General features: G+C 40.8%; 1 protein-coding gene and 1 long non-coding RNA gene across 2 annotated transcripts in view; one reads left to right on the top strand and one right to left on the bottom strand.

The window, feature by feature from the left end:
- Nucleotides 1-1980: 1980 nt before the first annotated feature.
- slc2a9l2 (solute carrier family 2 member 9, like 2) overlaps nucleotides 1981-18628 on the top strand; it is a 328902-nt gene continuing 312254 nt past the window's right edge. Inside the window, exon 1 of the mRNA XM_069190343.1 lies at nucleotides 1981-2001. The gene's annotated coding sequence lies outside the window, so the exon portion shown is untranslated. The remainder of the gene's footprint in view (nucleotides 2002-18628) is intronic.
- LOC107077103 (uncharacterized) lies at nucleotides 11243-15718 on the bottom strand. Its single transcript, XR_001478224.2, has 3 exons — nucleotides 15170-15718; nucleotides 13311-13470; nucleotides 11243-12454 (listed from the first exon to the last, which is right to left on the bottom strand). It is a non-coding gene; the product is annotated as an uncharacterized lncRNA (long non-coding RNA).

The raw sequence follows: 18628 nt of genomic DNA, 5'->3' as shown, positions 1-18628 counted from the left end.
TACTGTCTATACATTGCAGAGCCTGTATTGTGGATTAATCTTCTCCTGTATCTCACTTTTTAACACATTTTTGCCGCTGTTGGTGTTATTGGCTAATAAAATACATTTTTATACATTCACACAAATCTGGTCTATGTCAGAGATCACACAAAGGCATGCAGTATATTAAACCAGAATATTTTTGTTAACATTTATAATTTAGGTTTGTTTTGGAAAAACTGATTTAAAAAACGTACATATAATGAATGTTTAATGTGTAAACCAGTGTTCTTTAGACCACATGGTCTGCATCTCATCTCCAGCATATCTGTTATTCCTATACAATTACATTTGTGCCTTATTTATAGCTACCTAACACAAAAACAGTTCTAATGACATTTAAACTTTATCATGCCATGGATAAGGTTTGGAAGCCAACAACTCCAACAAGTTGCACTCCTGACAGTGGGGGGAAAAAACAAGAAGGTATTGTTGCAGTGGGCCAAGAAACACAAACACTGGAGGATTGGAAAAACATTGCCTGGTCTGATGAATCCCGGTTCCTGCTGTTTCACGCTAATTTAAGGACCAGGATGTGGCAAAAAACACAAATCCTGCTGGATGTCAGCAAGGCTGGCTAGTGGTGGCGGTGTAACGGTGTGGGCTCTGTTTTCAGGCAACACAGGGCGTCTCTTGATATGAATAGAGCGATGTTTCAGTGCCACGGGATATCTGAACATCGTTACTGATCAGATGCATCACTTCATAGCAGCAGCGTATCATTCTGCAAATGTGCTTTTTCAGCACATTGATGATGCTCCCTATATTCTGTATTTCTCAGTTGGAAAAGACTAATAAATTATGATCTTCATATATGTCTGTACAGAAAACTTTCACAAAGCTGTGTTTTTTTTAGTGTAGCAACACATTTCTGTCCTGGAGAAATGAAAACATGTTGATCTCTACTTTGAAAAAGGTTGGGAACATCTGGGGTGGACCATACAATGAAAAACATTTTATGTACAAATATTTGTCTGTGTCCATTATAAATTTTAGTGATAAATTGCCGTTAAAACTTTATATGAAGGTCCCTGCAAATAATAATTGCTTATACTTGTATAGTGTTTTTCTAGACACTACACTCAAAGTGCTTTATGGGGACTCCCATTCACTACATAATGATTGCTTCTTGTACTGTATTTATACAAGGATTTTATCACTAGAACAGTTTTGAATAAATTTTGAATAAATAAATCTAGATTAATTTGCACTGGCAGTATGACATGACGTTGATTCCAAGTACTTTCTCATTTTATCGGGTACTGTACTACTAACCACTATCTGCCTATGCCACTGCCTATACTGTACATCTTGTAATTCCCAAAACTCTTTCTTGCGTTTACAGTGTGAAAGTCCAAATGGTTCATGTCCCATGCATGCATATTATCTTAAGGCGAAGCATGGTTTACAGTAGCTTAATGACTGGCTTTCATAAATGGGTATAAAATAAATTAATAGGTAATTAAAACCTTAGGTGCCATTTAAAATTACTCGCAAGCAATTGCAAAAAAAAGAAAACACTAGTTTTTTTATGAAGGTAAGCAGCACCAGAGAAGACATCACTTTTAGTGTAATATGTTTATGTTGTGAAAACAATTATATATATATATCACATTATTTTATATTGCTGTTAAATATAAAAGAACTCTCTTCTCTCACCCTTTCTCATCAAACAACATACTCTTTTATGTGTCCTTGCCTGGGAACCAAGAACTGAGGTTGGTGTATCTCACAATAAGTATAAAAATGGTCAGTTTGCAATTTTCTTACTCTTTACCTTACATTTTAAATATAATCTACTGTAGACTTTTATGCAATTTGTACTTATGAATTGAATATGAATTGAATACATGATCTACCTTTACTAGGGTTAAGTTGGTTTCTTCCAGCTCTAGTAGTTTCCCTCTGGCACATAAAAGACACCTATTTAGTATCCAGGTCCTTGAGTCCTTCAAGCAGTAGGTAAGTATTACTGATGTATTTTTATTTTGTATAATTATTTGTGCAAAATAATACATTTGTATTTTAAAGACATTTTGAAGCTCTGATTTTTTAGTTTTGTTTCTTATAATAATTGCTGTGTGCACCTACAAAGCAACACAGGGCAAAGAATGTACAAAAAGATGTGTTTGGTTGTGCTGTATGTTTATCTCTTCCTAGTGTTCTGGTTTTATGACATGGGTGGAGACTGCAGGCTTGAACCTGCTTTGTCCCTGTGACAAACACACCCTCAAAAATAAATCAATGCGTGAACATATGCACTAAATTAATTACTGTGCCCCGATTAAACTATTTAAGAAAATCTTAAGTCTTTGACTTTAAGCACTGAATATGGTACCACTGTTTGCAAAGCTCCACAGAACAAAGAACCATTTTGCTTGCTGAGAGTCTTCTTCACTTTCACCCATATAACTAGAGACCAGCTGCCAACAAACAAATGTTTAATAATATTGGAGAGGAAGACCAGAGTGGTTTTCTAGAAAATAAATGTAATAATGAAACTGTGTAAAGCATATACCATAAATCTCTAAAACCGACATGTATTGATGGTTTGAAGCTTAAGGGGTTTTCACTACATTGGCTGGACAGAGAGAGAGTAACCACAAGTAAACATAATAGTACAAGGGTTTGTCAAATAGTAAATAACCAATGTTGCCAAAATATCATCATATGTGAGAGTGTACACCTGACATTGAACTGTTATCTCCGCATCATTTCTAACTTCCTAAAGAGTTTCCCCAGATTTTTATAATGATTATTTCCAACTACCCTAAATCAAATGTGGCAAAACATCTACCTACTGTAACTGATAGACAGAGTACAAAGGTTGTCAATGACTTAAAGTACTTGGACTGGTCATAGACAAAAAAACATATGTTGTGACACTGTTTACAAAAGAGGTCCACAGAGACTAGTTTTCTTTAGAAACTCTGCTTCTTTAAGAGAGACGGGACTACTTTAATACTTTTCAGATGTTTTTTTTTTTAAATCCTGCTTTTCTTTTTGGCTTGACATCATCGATACCATAATTTGTAATACATTGGTAAAAGTGTTGAAGATAAGAGGCAAAATTCTTGGAGCACATTAAATCAACCTAAATGTCCTGTATAAAAAGAAGGTTGTAATGGAAACCGACAGGTGATGGTTCGGGGGTAGAAGATAGATGGTGCTTCTCCCCTTCCTCTATCTTTTAATGTTTTTTTCTCTATTGAAGCTCTATCCACAATAACACCCGCACCTAAGGTTTTGAGCTCCCTCCACCTCTCCCCTCCTCCTCCTCCTCCTCTTCCTTTCGGGTTGCCTTTGCATCCAGGTTCCCTCTATTTGAGGAATTCGTTCCTAGTTGTGAGGCAGCACCTGAAAGTGGCTCTCAGCCATTCGGGGGGTCTATCTCTTCCTTTCTATCCCCTGAGGACCTAGCTCCCATTTGTGGGGCAGTGCCTATCAAGTAAGTCTCAGCGAGTCAGGGGTGTTTATGTTTTCATGCCTTGGAGGCTGCCAAACCAGCCAACCCATTAGGACCTTGGGTTCCCAGCACAGTCAAAGTGCTAATTTTATGTACATTCCTAACCCCTGCTGCTCCCCTTGAAAAGAAGGCTAAGATCATTAAGGAGTGTGTAGCTTACTCTCTCCATTGTGAATTTACACTTCTCCTATCTGTCCCTGGAATATTTATTTTCTTGATGTTTATCAATGTGTACATGTTTTACAGGCTACATGTTTACCTGCCCTATTACAGTGAAACTTGTTTGGATAACATACCTTTTATGGTTTGAAATGTTTCATTATTTTTCTGTTATTAGAATGCAATTAAGTTTTATGATCTTCTCATTTTGTATGCCCATGTGATTTCTTAGCATTTGACTAGGAAAGTATTGATTAAAAACTAGTACAGTAGATTCAATTGTAAATTGACAAGAAGTGTTAGTATTTTAAAGAACTCAAGTCTGATTTTGTCAATCAGCCTTTTTGTCAGCAAATATTTGTCATTTTGTCTTTTAGACATTCCTTGTTTTACCTACTCCCCATTCTTTGTTTTATATCTAGGTGTACTAATTCTATCTAGATGTCGTTCCCCAAAGTCTTAAAAAAATTCTAAGGCACGCCTTCAGCAAATTATTTACATATGCGTGACTGCATGTTCCATAATCCACAGAAGTACACGGAAGCTTAGTCAATGATGATTTGATTAAAACACTCCTTTTTATATTTAAATTGTAGTCACTAGTATTTTAGAAAGCAATACAAAACAGATAAAAACGAAAACAATAAATATAACACTTTTATTAAGCAAATGTACTGTAACTGGTATATGCATTAAATTATTTTTGTTGCAGTGTTTAGTGCTTGAACTTTTCTCTTAAATACAACTAAACCATGTTAAACCTGGTAATGAAGGTAGAGTTTTAAGAAATAATATGTAATAATCGTAATAAAAACATGTACTTGCAGTTGGGTTATGACTATTGTGTTATGATACTTTCACTTTGCATGTGGAAGATTGCCGACAAGATTTATGTCTGCATTCCGGGGCAAGACTTGCCTCCATGTTTGCCAATAATTGTATCATCACTGACAACCAACGAAACCCGGTACACCCCTGAACTGAACATTATTAGTTATAATAAAACAACAGCAAAATCCAAGTAAGTGGCAAAAAGCACAAAAATATGGGAAACCGACGCATGTGATAATTAATTCGAGTCAGCAGGTCACTGATTGTGGGAGGTTTTGTGGTGAGTTTACTAACTAGAACGAATAAAGGAAAATGTCCTTTCAGATAAGCTGTTTTGTGTTAAACACCGGATTTAATTACATATTCGGCACTTCGAATTTATGCGAATTAATTTGCATTATTTATGTTAAAGATTTTGTTTTGGCATATAGCTACCTGTAGGTAAACCTTACAGAGTTAAGTGTGCTGTGTGAGCAACCAGTCGCTATGAAGTAAGGGAATGTGAACTGCAATGAGATTACACTGTATACTATCTTGCATACAGTATATTCAGTCACTGACTTTATTCAGTTGCCGCCTTCACTTAATATATTCCCTGCAGAAACGCAAGAGGATCATTTATGTTAACACACATCCTTAAATCTCACCTGTATTAGATATCTTTTGACAAACTGAACCACACACACAAATAAACAGCTTTCGAAGTAAAGGAAATAAGAACACTTAAGCCATAACATCCAAAGGCAGAAACAGGAACATACAATAATGATAAAAATAAAATAATAATAATAAACAAATAATAACTTTGAATTACATCCTAAATATAACATGACTCTCCTGTGATATTACCTAGTACACCGTAAAAATAACAAAAAACTTGTCAACATTTACTCTCCTTTTACCCCCCCTTCACAAGAGTATGTTGATATATTTTTTTAAAGTATTAGAGATTTAGTCCTCCCTGACCTTCTGAGAGGCACCTTATCTGGACTCCGACAGGGCTCCTGTAAATTCATTCTGAACGTTGTTTCATCCTCGGCTACCGTCTGCTGCATTTGGTGAGTCTGTTGGTCCTCTGATGGGCCCTCTTGGCTGCCCTGTAGAACCTGGTCAGGAGTGGTTAGCACCTGTGTGCGAATACTCCTCATTACCGCACCTCCATCTGTTAGTACTGCATAAGATCTTGGCGCCACTTCTTGAAGTGCCCATATGATTCCATTCTCCCCACTCCGCATTGAACACCCTGACTTTGTCCTCTGCTTTCAGTGGAGGTAATGGTTTCGCTGAGTGGTCATAGTATAATTGTTGCCGCTGCATTAGCTGGTTCATCTTGTGGATAACACCTGACTGGACTGTGTTCGTTACTTTTGGGACTAGTGTGTGTAACTGCCAACCCATGAGAAGCTCTGCTGGAGACTTCCCACACTCCAGAGGTGCTGCCCTGTAAGCTAACAGTGCTTTAAAAACGTAAGTGTTTTGCAATTGGTTCACCTTTTTCTGCTTTCCTGTTAGCTTGTGGAAAATGTGGACTGACAGTAACATGCTCAAACTCATACTGGCAGGCAAACTCCTTTCTGACATACTGGCCATTATCAGAGACCACCACACTGGCTATGCCAACATTTTGGCTTAAAATTATTTCATATGCGTGATCACTCCCATGGCTGTGGGGCTAGTAAGGAGTGCAATTTCTAGGTAATTAGAGAAATAGTCATTAATAATAATAATAATAATAATAATAATAATAATAATAATAATAATAATAATAATAATAACAATTGCTTACACTTATATAGCACTTTTCTGGACACATCACTCAAAGCGCTTTACAGGTAATGGGGACTCCCCTCCACCACCACCAATGTGCAGCATCCACCTGGATGATGAGATGGCAGCCATAGTGCGCCAGAGCGCTCACCACACATCATCTATCAGTGGGGAGGAGAGCAGAGTAATGAAGCCAATTCATAGATGGGGATTATAAGGATGCCATGATTGGTAAGGGCCAATGGGAAATTTGCCCAGGACGCCCGGGTTACACCCCTACTCTTTTCGAGAAGCGCCCTGGGATTTTTAATGACCACAGAGAGTCAGGACCTCAGTTCTACATCTCATCCGAAAGACGAAGCCTGTTTTACAGTATAGTGTCCCCGTCACTATTCTGGGGCATTAGGACCCACATGGACTGCAGGGTGAGCGCCCCCTGCTAGCCCCACTAACACCTCTTCCAGCAGCATCCTTAGTTTTTCCCAGGAGGTCTCCCATCCAGGTACTGACCAGGCTCACACCTGCTAAGCTTCAGTGGGTTGCCAGTTGTGAGTTGAAGAGTGATATGGCTGCTGGCATTAACAAGGAGTCTTTGCCCTCAAAGTGAAACAAATCTGTTCGCACTTTCCCCCAGTGCTGCTGAGATGGTTCCATGATCATTGGTTCTTTTTGCTGTCTATTTTGATGCTTAAGTGTAGCTTGCAATCATGTATTTGAGTTTTTGATTAATTCCTGGCTAATACTCAGACTCTCTTGCCACTCGCTTGTTTTTTTCAATGCCCAAATGTTCTTGGTCCAGCTTCTGAAGTACTTCCTTTCTAACTGAAGTGGGAATCACAATCTGATTGGCTTTCAACAACAGCCCATCTACTACTGCCAATGTGTCCTGAAGAGAATAGTACTGAGGACAGACCTGTTTTGGCCAGTCACCCTACATTAGTCTTATGACCTTTTGCAAATATTTGTCTGTAGCTGTTTCACTTCTTATTTTTTGTCTCAGTGTTGTGAGTCAACTATCTGCGTTCCTCCCAGCTGTTGCTCTAGAGAGAGCATCCGCAACAACAAGATACTTCCCAGGTTAAGACAGTTCATAATAGTAATATTGCAGTATCATCATCATTCTCTGTATACGTGGTGTCATGTCATTCAGGCGCTTTTGACTTATAGTGATAAGAGGCCTATGATTAGTCTCTATTTCGATGAAGATGTAAGAGTGAAACTTCTCACATCCAAACACAAGACCCAAGCATTCTTTCTTAAACTGTGCGCATCTTCTCTTGGTGTCTATCAGTGATCTTGCGCTTTGGCCACAGGTCTCCAGCTCCCGTTTTTTTCTACTCGGATCAAAGAATACCAGCACAGGCTAATTGACAAGTATTTCTTTCAAATATTTCCATTTATCATCATGTTTTTTTTGTCATGTCCACTTACTCTTTGACTGAAGTAGCTTTCTTAGGGCAGTTGTCTTAGAGGCAAGGTTTGGCACAAACTTTCCCAAATAATTAACCATGCCTAATGCTCTCTGTAGCTCTTTCTTGTCGCCTGGTACAGGCATGTCCCTGATTGCTCTGATTTGGTTATTATCTGGTTGCACACCAGCAGGTGTCAGTCTGTCTCCAGGGAATGTGATATCCTGCCTGGCAAACTAACATTTCTCTCTATCTAATTTGAGACCATAGTGTTGCACTCTTTGAAGAGCTCTGCAAACTCTCTCATTTAACTTTTCCTTTGTCTCTGCCCAGATGATTACATCATCTATATAAACTCTCGCTCCATCTAAACCTTCAAAAATAGTTTCCATGGCTCCATGAAAGATCTAAGGTGCCAAACAAATCCCAAATGAGAGTATTAAAGGTACAGAGCTCTGCACTTTTGTCATCAAGTTGCAATTGCCAGAAGCCATCTAGTGTAGTCAACCACTGCACCCCTGTCATCTCACCGAGGATTTCATCCCCCTTTGGTATTTGATAGTACTCTCTGTAAATTTTTTTTACAGACCATGGACTTCACCCATTCGGGTGCTCTTTGTGTTTGCCGTGTGACATTAAACTCCACTATCCTGTCCAATTCCTTACATAGTTCCTGCTTGAGAGGGATGGGTATCCATCTTGGAGCATGGACCACTGGCTTGGCTGTATCTTTCCGTTTGATGCTATACGTGAAAGGTAGAACTCCAATTCCATCAACTATGCCAGGGTATCATTTCTCCCAGTACTGTGTGTGTTGACCATGCTCCTTGTAACTTTCTGGAGATGCTAGCAGGTGTTCAGTGCTGCTTTCCATCTGGTTTGCAAGGGCTGACACACCCTTCACCAGCCGCATGTCCTCACAGGCTTGATTCAGACTCAGTAATGATTCCTTTCCTTTCGGCACTACTACAAATGTTTTTGTATTGTACCTGAGATCTGCATACACCCCATGTCTCAATCATCAATGCATTGTAGGCTTTAAGGCCAACTTTGCTGTTTTATGTGCAAAAGTGCATTGTAATCTTTCCTTGTAATCAGATTTGCCTTTGCACCTATATCCAGTTTCATGTTCAGCACAGTGCCATTCACTACAACAGATAGTACCCATTTATCTCTTTGCAGGGTTCCTCTTTTCTTTGCCTTCTGTCTGCTTTTGGTTTTATTATCTACTATTTCAATAAATAATGAATCATTTACATTTTCACCATCTCCACTGTAGGGGTTTTGTGAATTTACTGGGGGCAAATTATTAATTGTAGCAGTAAACAATGAGGTGATTCTTATATGGCTATTAGAAAATAAATCGATCAGCTACGCACACACAGATTCAATGCACAAGATACATTTAGGTAATACATATATTGTGCATAAAACATATAACATTCTGCCTGGATAGAGATGGCAAACCTCCATCATTTACGATTTACAATAACCTTTATTGTAAAGGTTATCAAAATTCAAGGTATATAATCACAAAGAGAAGCAAAACACAAAGAGATACAAACAAAGAATATACCTCAGTATATTCAGCTATACTATATCATTAATCAGTCTCATTAATACAAATCCTACATTAGATACTCAGAAGTAAATACATTACTCATATGAATTAAATTGATTTCAACTTGTGTTGAAGTAACAATTTAATTCTCGAGATGCAATGTAGAATATTGGGTTACCTATCCAGATATGGATTCATAATTCCTGGGGCACAGACACAAAAACCAGCTGGCAGGCTCTGTTGCAGCGACAACCAATCGGCACGATGCTGGCTCGGTGCCCAACCAGTACTGGTGCAGTTCCGAGTTGCAGAAAGAAGAAAGGAGAGCTTTCTGCTGTCAGTGATGCACCACACAGTGTCTCTCTCAGGGACCTACTAGTAGTCCGCCTGACTTGTAAAAAGTCTCTGTGCACAGAGGGTGACTGCGGGTCAGAGAAAGTCCCTCTTCTGGGGAAGAAACTTGGTTTGCTTCCGGCGTAGCACTACTACTGAATAAACACTTATTCAGATTTTCAACAGGAGTCCAAACGTATACTTTAATGATCAAGCAAAGCGTTCATGTTGGCTTCTAGCAATTCACGAGGCCTGCTGCAATCTAGACCTCGGGCAAGAATTCTTATGTAAGGGCATCCTCTGGCTCGCGCTTGGAACGAAGTTGCAAGTCCCACACTCGGACAACAGTGCTGGCAGTCACGCGATAAAGTCTGAAAGAGCATGAGAGTGGACATAGGAGCAGAGTTCTGAGCTCTGCAGTGTCTTTTTAACTAGAGTAACCACGGGTGTTCATTGGTTGAACATTTGGTGGGCATTTGAGACCAAGTTTGGTTACCACACCCTGCAGGTTATTGATTGGTTGGCCAAGGTGAGAGATGAAAAACAATGACCTCTGACATCTAGGACAGCAGTCCAGATGTTCCCCAGAATCTCACAGACAGATAGGCGCCAGGAATGGCCATTGATCATGATAGCCAGCAATGGCTAGGCGCATCCCCATTTGGGAGCTGCTCCTTATTGGAGAGAAAACACTTTTAATCAGAAACTAAATGAATAGCTTCTCTGTGGCTGCACCACAGAGGTGAGGAAGAGAGATCTTATTAATAAGCATTGCCACTACACCACCTTCCTCCACCATCATGTTAATGTCCCTCTGTCTTTAATCACTTAAAGAAAAAACTTTTGCAAAGTGGGTTCTGCCCCTGCATTTTGCACAAAGTTTTCTATATGCCAGCCATTTCTGCTTACGGTTTCTCCCCCAACAACAACTACACTCTGTAACGTAGGTGTTCTTAGGGGCTGTGTCACCTTCTGTGCATGCACGGAACTGCTAGGATGGATCTTTTTGCACCCTATCAATGGCCGCCATCTGACAATGCTTACGCTGCAGGGGCGCTCTGTTCAAATGTGCGCAGTTGCAGTTCCATTCATTCAGTTGCTCTGCATATTCTCACCGCATCATCCAATGTCAAATCTCCCCCTATCATGCACTCCAAAGACGATCTGGTCCCTTATATTGGAAGAATACATTTCTCCTAGTTGCAAGATTGCACCTTCAGTCTTAAATCTGTAACAAAAGCATCTACTGATTCATCAGGCTGTTGAACATGTTTATGTGGTTCTCATATACCTATTTTTTTTCTTGGTGAACAATAAGCATCAAACTGTTCAATCACTTAGTTGAAATAATTTCTTTCAGCCTTTTAAACTATTATAGATCTCAATAGCTTGAGATCCTGCTATGGTCAGTACAATGCAACTTTGTGCTCATCACTTTTGATGTCAGCTTACTTCAGTTACAGTAAAAAAGACTGTTTAAAAGTTCTCCTCGCACTGCCCATATCGCCCGTCAATTCCAATTGTTCTGGCAGTTTATTTACATCCATTTTGTGTTGTAGTCAAATTCATTTATTATTATTTCAACCACTCCAGGTACCATGTAATGAGTCTACACATTACATGATCTTGCATCTATTCAGTCATTTATGTTAACACATATCCTTAAACTAATTTCAGCATATTCCTAGTTTCATTAATTACACTACACTTATACAAAGAGGGTAGAGATTGTAGGTACTGTTGTAAAAGAAAAATAAGTTCTGGATCCTGAGATGAAGTTAAACAGATGAGTTTTATTGCATGCAAGGAACAATAAAACCGAAGTATTGTTCACGCAAGGAACAACAAAACCGAATTATTGTTCCAAGTGCCGGTACAAAACTTCCAGTTTATATAGCCCTTTTCTGCCGCTTCTGACATAGCTCATTACTATGATAATATCCCTTTTCTGCCGCTTCTGACGTAGCTCATTATTATGGTAAAGGGGGGACAGTCACGGTGTTCGGACAGTTTACAGACTTATGCCAAATGGTCAGTGTAAGGTTCCCTTCCCTGGCGGGTTTCCTAGCTGGTATCTGGAATCCTTATCAGTTATCCTCCTTTCCTGCTATAACTCGAGTCTGTTACTTAGAAGTCGAGTCCTCATGCAGAAAGGAATCAGTTAACCCCTTCTTCACATCTTGTATCTTTCTTCATTCCTCCCCTTATAAAATATGGCATACGTCAGTGCTGCCTATTTTTTTTACACAAACAATGTCAGGGCAGATCTTTCCTTCCTAGGTGTACAGGCATGCATTCCACGGTTACAGCAAGATGTGATTAATGTCTTTGTACAAGTGATGATTACAATTACTGAATACATATAAGCAATATTTACCCTACAAATAAATATTGTAATAAAGTTCCACCCCAGGACCCAAACGCAGACCTCAGCCATGTGGAGATCTATCATCAGGATCTTGGAATAGCAATATAGAACCAATTCTGGGTTATTTTTGTCTGAGAGATATGACAACACCAGGAATGTATTGATACCGTATTCCCCAGTAATGCTCCTCAGGCCTAACAAGCACACCTTAGGATGCATCAGACACAGAAACAGTAACAACATAATTCTTTCCGCTCACTCAGTCTCTGGTGCAGTGGCTCGGTGATAGTACGATGCGTGGATCCAGCGATCTCATCCTGTCACTCAGATGGCAGAGTTGGTAGTCAGTAGCACTTGAAATGGTCCCTTCCAGCAGGGTTGCAACATCTGGCAGGGTATCTCTTCTTCACCCACACCCACTCGCCAGGTATCAGGTCATGTCTTCCCTCTACCGGAGGTCCCCAAGCGTCCAGCACCTGTTCATGAGCCCTGTGCACCGCTTCAGTTAACAACCTATAGTACTGTAACAGAGAATTAATTAGCAAACTGTTAACAATCTGTTAGCCAAATTTGGCCCTCCAGGGAGTTTCTCTGGTTGCCCATGACGATCTCAAATGGGCTCAGTCTCACAGTTTCGTTTGCTCCAGCCCACAGACTGCACAGGACCACAGGCAGAGCATCTACCCACAGTGTTCTTTCAGTTGATATTTCATCAGTCGGTCTTCCATTCATTCCACCATCCACACAGACTGCGGGTGATGGGGGCAATGTAAATTCTACCTCACCCCCAGTGAGGCGATTACAGCCTGACACATCTTCCCAGTGTAGTATGCCCCTAGATCAGTATCCAAGTGGCAGGGCAGTCACCAGGTAGTGGCCTCAGCCACTATTCATTTAGTTTCTGATTAAAAGTGTTTTCTCTCCAATAAGGAGCAGCTCCCAAATGAGGATGCGCCTAGCCATTGCTGGCTATCACAGCTACTTCAGTCGACAGCTGCAAAGCTTTTTAATTAGTTCAGAGACAAACCCAGTATTCTTAACTAGAGTCCCTGCCATAGTAAAAGAGTCCTATTTTTCCACAGCCATCCAGAATTGTGGCAAACATACACCAAATACATACAGTATATACATTAGCACATCACATTCTGTCTTTCCCATCTACAAAGAGCCTACATCCTAATCTGGTTTCTCATCATTTAGACCCCGTGTTCCTTTGAATTCCCTTCTGTCAACACCTCAACTTGTACCTATAATAAGGAACTCGCCAAGGCCAACAGAAGCCAACTTCTCTACAGTAAATCTATACAGAACGTGAACAAGCACTCCAACTGTCCTACTGCTGCAACAATACATGAGTCACAGATCACACCTTCTCACCTTGTTCAGGCTCTTCCAAATTCTGCATTGGTGGTTTGCGGTCCCACTTGGTTCTTTCTGGGGGTCCTGGGTGGTCGTCTCCAGCCAAGCAGGTTAAGCCAATATCCGCTCCATAATAGTTCAATAGTTCATCACACTTTGATTTTGGGCGTTGTCATTCCTAGTGATATGGAGTTTATAGTGAAAGTTCGGGAGGGATGACAACAACCATGCTCAATCATACTCAGCTGTCAGTAATTAGTAATCTCTCTCATCATCTTTCCTCCACCAAACGCTATAAATACCATTGTGATTTCCTACTCTCCCTCGTGTGCAACTTTTGCATCCCACCTCCACCCCAGCTACACCTCTGCAGCTACCCCTTTGTTACCCTGCGTGGGGGTCCTGGCCTCCTTGTCCTATGGCCAGGAGGTCGGCCCTCAGCCAAGCGGGTTAAGCCTATATCCGCTACATAATAGTTCAATAGTTCATCACGGTTTGATCTTGGGCATTGTCATTCCTAGTGAAAAGATAATGCTCTATCCCAGTGAAGCAAATTTAACTTTGGTGAAGTAAATTAATTCAGTTGTCATTTTGACGTAAGACGTTACACTTCACTGACATTACACTTCATTTCATGAAGTAACTTAAGAAAGTGTACTGTATTATCCATCACATCTAACTACTTTGTTCAATACATGGTCATGGGGGAAAGTCAGTCAAAGTCAGGCTACCAATTGATGTACAGTACAAGCACTTTTGATATTTATCAAACCCACCAAATGGACTGTCAAGGCCTGTATAACTGTTATGTTTGGATTTTTGCTTTGGTTGTAGCTTCAGTGTAAGAACTAGTACAAAGCATTTGGATCCTCTTTTAAAAGATACCTTTTCATAGTAGTAACTACTTGGTACTACTTGGTACTTAATGACTTGTTCTTTTCATGGAAATCGGTGCTTAGTGTTCACCTGGATAGCTGTTCTACTGTTGTATTTGTCTTTTTGCTCAAACTGGTTGTGTTGTCTAAAGAATGTGGTACCTGCCAGTCAGTTATGGCTGTAAATGTTACAGTAGCTGTTTACAGTTCTAGAGAAAACTGTTTTTATGTACACAGAGAACCTGCTTAAAAACAGCTTTATATTTCACACTCTAATGTTAAGAATTTAACATTCTGCTAAAAAAGTTCTGCTAATGATTACTAACTATCCTGTTGGATTAGATTGGTTGCACTCTGTCATCATTTGTGACACATTGTATGTGATTTGGAAGTAACCCATAGCCTTTGTGTGAACAAAAAGAATTGAAATCCTAAACAATCCTTCCATGTTTTTTCCTAGTCATATCAGTGAATGTGTAAGGAGGGGCGGGAGAGCTGAATTGCAGGTTCACCAGGGTCATTGTCCTGTTATGGTTAGCTAATCATTGACAGGGTGGAGAGCAAGAGAGAGAATATAGCAGCTAGCCGTTTATGAAGTAGAGAAAGGAAGGAAACATCTTTCGTTATATAGAAGGAGTGAGTGAAATGAAAAAATAATGAACGAAAAACAATTAAACCTTATAATTAGAATAATTAAACACTAAATATAAAAGATGTCGTGGATGGTGACCCCTAAATGCAGGAATAAGTTTTGCTTTAACAGCTGACTACCTAGCAATTATAAGGGTGCTGACTTTTTTTCTCCTACAACAGTTTCTTCTTATCTCCCAAAACCACCAGTGCACCCACAGACCAAGCAAGACATAATTACAACTTACATAATTAAACCCTTTATTACAGTTGAGCAATCACACAAAAGCATTACTATAACACAACAATTACTGTAACTGACTACTTGACACACAGAACACATAACACAACCTATCAACCAGAGACACTTACTCACAGAACATACAGGAACCTCATGGAACTCAGTTACTAAAACCATAATATTCCAAATAAAAGGTCCAGCAGTAATATTCTCCATAACCAGCTCTAGTCAGTGGCCTGGATTGCCTCCTTCTGCCACACTAATGGAAGCGATGAAAATCCATGGTCCTTCAGTGGTTCTTAGGCATCCTCTTAGTCCCAGCTGTTTGGAACAATGCGGTCCCTCATGCTCCACCCCATACCCTATTTTTTCCTAGTCCACCTTCTTGTAAGGGGGGGGGGGGGAGAACAAATTTCAGGCCGTTCCTCCACTGTTCTCTGTAGAGTCTCTGGTGTCCGAGTCCTCTCCTGGCTACTGTGGTGCAAACTGTATGCCTGCAATTTTTTCTGTCTCTGTGTGCTCTTCTGGGTCCAACACTGCAGTCTCTACCACCAGTCTCAATTCCTCCTTCTCAAAACCCTCAGAGCTAACAGCTTGTGGTTAATGAACAATCTTACTGTATGCAGATAGTCTGTTCTTTTCCTCACCTTTAAATGCTCCTCTGGCCTAGGATCGGTCTGGCACAGCACCACCAAGCACCTCAATGTGCATTCCTTTGTGTGTGGTAATTAAGTTACTGCATGTCTAGGCAAGCAGCCCTTGTTAATTGGCACCCGACCAGCTGTCAGTGATTTATGACTTTGATTAAGTGAAGGAAACAGAAGCCAAAAACACTGGCTAATACTGTATGTGCAAATCCGAAGTCAAACAGTCATTGACCACCTGCCTCCCCACACCAATTTTTTCACTTTGTTATTTTTGTACATATGTTATATTTTTTGTACATAAAATAAATTAAACATGGGGGAAAGATAGTTATGAAGTTACCACTTCATAAATTTACAATATAAATTTATTTAATCAATCTAAAATGCACAGCAAATAATAAAAGAATACCATGGGTGCTCCCCTGACATGATTGCAAAATGAGTCACTCATAATTCTGTGTGAGAAAGTGTAATCACACATGTGCAAAAGCAAAGCCAGGCCAGTGTAGAACAGAGACCTGGTGGCTGCCTGTTGTGATAGTATTACTCAATGTTGTTCATTTGCAGAAGGGACCTGCCACAAAACTTGCTTTTCACTTATGTAAAATGTTTCATAACTCACTTGTCTAAATTTATGTAACTTGTTATGTTAAGCTGAATTTACATTAATCAAGTCTAAATCAAGTATGGCATATGGTGGCATAGTGGTGATGTGGTTAATATTGCTGCCTTGGAGTGCTGGAGCCTGGGGTTGAATTCTGGACCTGGGGTGCTATCTGTGTGGAGTTCTTGTGTTCCCATCTGTTTCCCTGCATGATCAATAGACATACTGGTAGCTTAATTGGCTTCTGGGAAATTTGGCCCTTGTATGAGTGTGTGTTTCTGTGTTTGTGTCTGCCATGTGACGGACTGGAAACCTATCCTTACATACTGTATGTTGCTTGTGTAAGAGGACCGGCGGAAACACTGAAAATACTCTATATAGACCACCACAATTAGTAGAGGATGCGGGCAGCTCCCGCTGGGGTTTGAGAATCAAAGAAAGCAAGTTTTTTTTTGTGTGTGTGTGGGTTTCGCTTTGCGTGTGTGAAGAAAAACCATGGAACAATTAATACAGCTGTTGTCCCAGGCCACCCTCTCCCAATTTCAGGCATTAAAAGGACAGCAAGAAGCTATCGAAGCGCAACGGGAGATGAACCAAATCCAAAGCGAAACTAACGAACGAATTATAGAGGAGCAAAAATGAGTACGTGCAGAATTGCACAGATTAGGGGAAAAAATCCGGCAGGTCCCGGTAGCGGGGAGAGACACCGCTCAGGCGGAACAAATTGCACTACAAAAGATGACAGAGCTTGATGATGTGGAAGCGTATTTAACCACCTTTGAAAGAATGCATCTCGAAATGCATGGCCCAAAGAGCAATGGGCCGGGAGAGTAGCCCCTTAATTAATTGGAGAAGCCCAAAAAGCATATTATGATTTAAAAGAGGAAGATGCAGAGAATTATGAGACTGTGAAAAAGGAGATATTAGCAAGACTAGGGGTAACCATGGCGATATGAGCAGTCCGGTTTCACAATTGGAGATACCAGATGAACAAGCCTACGAGGTCTCAGATGTTTGACCTGGTACATCTGGCAAAGAAATGGCTCCAGCCAGAAGAATTAAACCCAGGACAGGTGTTAGAAAGGGTGGTGTTGGATCACTTTGTGAGGAGTCTGCCTGTTCACCTGAAAAGGAAAGTAAGTGAAGGGGATCCCCAGACACTAGATGAGGCCATGGACTTGGTGGACAGACACCATGCCACAGAGCCCCTGATTAGGGAGGAAAAGGGGGACTTTCGGAAAGAGGAGAGAAGAAGCCCCAAGAGTCTGGAAACCGAAATAAAGTATCAGCCAATAAAGTATAGTGAATATCTGGAACCTATACAATTTAAAAAAACCCTTCGGAGGAGGTTTGACTCAAGGCCCCGACCATGGAAAGAAACCGGACGATGTTTTAATTGTCAGGAAGAAGGGCATTTAGCCAGCTATTGCCCCGGCCTGTCCGAACCCATGCAGGTAGACCCCAGAGGTGAAGCCAAATGTAACTACCTTACAGCACGGGTCCCGACCTGCGAGGATCCCCACCTTACGAAAGTTGAGATAGGGGGAGAACCCGTTGAGGCCTTGTTGGACTCTGGCAGTACTGTGACCCTGGTGACCCCTACAATACTTCCGGGAGAAGTGGAGATTCAGAGAACAGAGGGAATACCTATTACTTGCATTCACGGGGACACCAAGGTCTATCCAACGGTAGAATTGAGCATCTCTACAGAACAGGGGACCTACCATTCAATGGTAGGAGTGGTTGAGCAGTTGCCATACCCTGTCGTACTGGGATGAGAATGTCCCTACTTCCTCCAGATTTGGTACACGGTCCAAACAGCTAGGCTAAGACCAATCCCCTTCCCAGAAGAACGGGGTGATGCCCCTACCGACGACCCTGATGAGACGGACCCACAAGAAGGAGGAGCTGAACTTGGAGTTGGGTTTGAAAATATGGATTTACTGGACTGGGAACCCCCAGAACGTCGTGGTAAGTTTGGGTCGGCCCAATTAGAAGATGGAAACTTGAGACATGCGTGGGGGCATGTCAGGAAAATTGATGGGAAGTGGTATACTGATCCTAATACAGTGAGTTACCCATATTTTATGACAAAGAATAATCTCCTCTACAGGTGCAGCAGAAGGGACAGGAAGAAGTGGAACAACTCCTTATTCCCCAGGCCTACCAGATGAAGCTCCTCAACTTGGCCCATAGCCACCTCCTGGGCGGACACCTGGGGGTAAAGAAGACATCCGAGAGACTCCTCTCTAGGTTCTTTTGGCCAGGGATCTATAAGGCCATCGAGAAGTATTGTCGTGAATGCCCCGAGTGTCAGAAAAGTGCGCCACAACCCTACT

This window comes from Lepisosteus oculatus, chromosome 1 (assembly GCF_040954835.1).
Source record: "Lepisosteus oculatus isolate fLepOcu1 chromosome 1, fLepOcu1.hap2, whole genome shotgun sequence".
Lineage (NCBI taxonomy): Eukaryota > Metazoa > Chordata > Actinopteri > Semionotiformes > Lepisosteidae > Lepisosteus > Lepisosteus oculatus.
This window is presented reverse-complemented; position numbering and strand designations above follow the sequence as displayed.